This window comes from Hydra vulgaris, chromosome 15, assembly GCF_038396675.1.
Source record: "Hydra vulgaris chromosome 15, alternate assembly HydraT2T_AEP".
NCBI lineage: Eukaryota > Metazoa > Cnidaria > Hydrozoa > Anthoathecata > Hydridae > Hydra > Hydra vulgaris.
Genome location: NC_088934.1, coordinates 51,344,693 through 51,349,040, shown reverse-complemented (window position 1 = coordinate 51,349,040; position 4,348 = coordinate 51,344,693). Strand labels below are relative to the sequence as shown.

The following is a 4,348-nucleotide window of genomic DNA, read 5'->3' as shown; positions in this document are numbered from 1 at the left end:
ATGGATGTAACAGTCTATGTGCAGTGCGTGATCTTTGCTTTGACTTTAAATGATCCAAGTATAGAACTTTATTTAGTTTGCGCACAAAAGTGTGCAGCAACAAAAAAACAACCTTTGTGAATTATTTAAAAAAATAATTTACTGAAACCTGGAACCCTTGGTTTACTAGTCTGAAGCGGAATCCACTCGGCCACGCTATCGTATCGGTTTGTAAGAAAATTTTATTTATAAAATAATATTTTTGCATGTATTGTTTATTACTATGTATTATTATGAATTATTATGCATGTATTATATATCAGAAGAATAGAATTTTAAAATTAAAAATCTATGCTTACGATAAAAATTGCAAAAATAGTAAATTTTACATAATTAAAAGTTAAATATGTCAACATTTTAACTTTTAAATATTTAAATGTCTTGTATTTTGCATATTTTAAGCAAGTTTTTTATAAAAAAATATATTATTAATATATTATTTACTATGAATTATTCTTCATTCACATTAAGATGATTAAAAACAGGGGGCGGTACCAGAATTTTTTGACTTTTGAGATAACTTCCCGACATGGAGTAAACCCCAATGATTTACATGTTTATACTTATGTGAAACAATTGTTTCACGTAAGTTTTAAGTTGTTTATAAGTTCTGGCCATTTAAAATTTTTGAACCTTTCAATTTGAGGGGGTTATAAATTATAGTCATACTTTTAGAACGCTAAATGGTTGAAATGAAACTTAAAATTTATCGATGAATATAAGTCTAGCTGAGAATAGTAAAAAAAATATTTTATAAACTTTATAAATTTTATTACCTATAAATATAATTTAATTAACTAACTTATTTTATTGTATTGCACTTAAAACAAAAAAACTAGAAAATATTATTTGGAGCTGAATGGATAAAATTAATTATACCTTACTACCTATGCTAATTAAGTTAATGTATTATTTCTTTAGTAAACAAAAACATAAACCTTTTACACTTAATTAACTAATTCACTCTTTATATGTTCTAAGACTTGATACATTACATCAAATAACAGAAGGAAACAAATGGTTAATCAAATAACAACGACAATTTGAATAACATTGAGTCTTCAGATGTTATTGATGCAAATCCAAACAGGCCAGAAGACATTACTAGAAAAAAAGAGACAGCTTTAATCAGGAATGACGAAGAAGATATACGATTTTCGCACAAACTATATTTTGCTAATGAGCCAAAAATTGATTTATCGAAGGTTGATTTCAAGTTTACCTCTCGTAACTTTTATAGTAGCAACACTTTTCCAAGAGGAACTTTAACAATAATAAATGTAAAAGACGTTATGGAATCTTCTGGTATGCGTAAATACCCTAGATTAGATACAGATGATGAAGCAGAGAGTTTATGTGATCTTTTCCTAAAGTTAGGTTTTAAAATAGATAAATTTGATAATCCCAAGTCAACTGATGTATTAAACATACTGAAGCAGGCAGCAAATAAAGATTAATCTAAAATGAGTTGCTGTGTGGTGGCAGTACTAACACATGGAAAAGAGGGGAAAATCTTTTGCACTAACGAATCTTTAAGTATAAGAGAAATAGCAAATATTTTTTGCACTAAAGGTTCAGCAAATAAACCAAAAATATTTTTGGTTTATTAGCTGAACGAAGTAGTGAGCGAACGAAGTAGTGAGCGAAAAAATGTCAAATACTGGAGATGTAACAAAATATAATAAAAAAGCAAATCCGATTAATAACCTCTCAATTGCGATAAGAATTATTTTTACCACCAATTCGTGGACCTATGGAACCCTTATAAGATAGATAATTTTACAAAATATTTACAAAAAGGTCTTGTTTATTATATTTTGTAAAAAATTGAAATATATCACTGAAATTTAAATTTGAGGTTTTTATTAAACTTACGTAGAAATCAAGGTGCTTATTAACAACATTACGTGCACAACTTATGTGAAATCAGGGCGTTTATTCACAACATTACATGGACAACTTACGTAATTATTTATTTTGTAATTATTTGATACTCGCAAACTTTTTGTAGCATTCGCGTAAAGCTGCTTTTAACTATGCGAAACTTACACAAGTTTATTTTAACCATTTGTAATGTAGTAATTAAAATTAGATAATCCAAAACTACTTTTAAGTTTAACTACATAATTATTTTTGAAAAAAGAGTATTTCACTGCGAAAAAGATATTTTTTTCACTAACAAATACAACATTTTACAAAAGAGAGGTGTCATAGCTTTTTACAGGTTTAAGCAAAGTTTAAAGCCAATAGTGCAAATATTAATAGCAATAATTATATCTTGGTAGCTTATAATGTACCACATACCATGGTAAGTTTCTTTTGTTGTTGTTGATTAACCTAGCAGCATTTTTCAAAACCTCACTTTCTTGAAAGATAATTATATTTTAGGCTAATATAATATTGCATTCTGTAAAAAAATCATACAAAATATGCAGAACATATGTTGTATATTTGAATAAAGCATGATATTATAAAGTTGTTATATGTTTACGTAAACTCTTTTGCAAGTGAGAAACTTTAAAAAGTTATTTATTTAAAGATTTAAATGTTTTAAATTAATTATTAATTAATGATTATAAAAGTAATGACAAAAACTATTTATAAAATTATGTTATAAAAGTTAATTCGTGTCTTGACTTTTATAAGACTGTGGCAAAAATGTCTGGACCAGAAGCTAAAATATTAGACTTACTAACATTTCATTTTGTTGTATCTGGGTAGAACATCATTCTCAGTAGTGGCGTAGAGGATCAAACCCAACCAATCAGTGTACCCACTGATTGATTGGGATTGATCCTCTACGCCATGAGATTGATGGGAACATCAATCTCAGCAGTGGCGTAGGAAGGTTTTTAAATGTTTGAAATAACCAACTTTTAAACAAAAAAAAGAATGGAAAAAAAAACCCTAAAACTTTTTTTCCGTTCTTTACCCTAAACGTGAGGGCAATTAGTTGAATTATTTGTTTTTTCATAAATATAAACTAGTTATGTATTCATCGACAGATTTCAAATTTTATTTTTGAATTATTCAGTGATAAGATTTTATGACCATGTAAAGTTTTCGGTCCTATTAAATTAAGGGGAGGGGGAATTAATCTTTACTTGGTCATAAAAACTGAACACTAAATAGTTTACAAATAAAATTTGAAATATGTCGATGAATACATAACTGCTTTATATTTATTAAAAAACAAATAATTCAACTAATTGCCCTCACGTTTAGGGTACGGGAGGCTTAAATTTTAGGGATTTTTGTTTCCATTCTCCTAACACAGTAGCTTTATTTTGTAAAGAATCTTTTCGTCATACATAGGAACGTAAAAAAATTTGGAATAATCTTTGTTTTTAAAAGTTAATTATTTCAAGTATTTAAAAACTTTCATACGCCACTGAACCTCAGTATCTGGATACTTCTTGTGAAAATGTTTAAATATATTTTAATAAAGAGGCCATATTACATGGTTGTGTATCACAATGTTTAGCAAACTTTATTGGTTAAAACTTTTTTTATTTCTACCATCAAAAAAGTATTTGTGTTACTTAAATAATTTTTGCTTTGTCTAACGTTTTAAAGTTGAAAATAAAAAGACCAAAACAAAATTTTTTTTTTTTTTTTTTTTTTAGGTTATTTAGGTGCTCCCAGAAGTCCTTTCGGTCTTATCACGGAGCACCGCGGAAGTGATAATTTAAGACCAAGACTAATATCAAGACATCAAAAAGATAATCCGAGACCAAGAATAGCATGTTAAAATTTTTTTCAAGCTCAAGACTTAGGTTATTAGTAGTCAAATACAATGACGCCTAAATATGAAATTGCACTATTATACCTTTAGCTATTGTATTATTTTACCATTTATACACATTACTCTATAATATAACGTAATTAGGCATGTAAAAAATCCACATGGAAAAAAACATGTACCGTAAACTGGTGTGGCTTTGGCGTTTTGCACCTGAACGCCTCGTGCATAAAAACCAGAAAAGTTATTTACTCGTACACTGAGCACTGCTAGATAAAAAAGACAATTAAAGCTATCTGTCTCACAAATAATTACTTGAAGTACTTTTTTAAAAAGGGACTAAAAGATGCATCGAATAAATAAAAACAGTAATTCTAAGGTACAAAAAGCATAAATTTACAAAAATAAGGTTTAAAAAAAGTTTTTGTAACTAAGTTTACATAAAACGTATAAAAAATGTAGGTACAAAGTTAACAAGTTATGATTTTGTCTAAATATTATTTTGCAATACACCTAAAGTTATATGATTCCACAAGAAAGCCGTGGAATTCCTTATGTCTACAGAAA

General features: G+C 27.6%; 1 pseudogene; it reads left to right on the top strand.

Annotated features, from left to right (window-relative positions):
* LOC136092037 (caspase-7-like) lies at window positions 1–1,649 on the top strand (annotated as a pseudogene).
* Window positions 1,650–4,348: the final 2,699 nt, after the last annotated feature.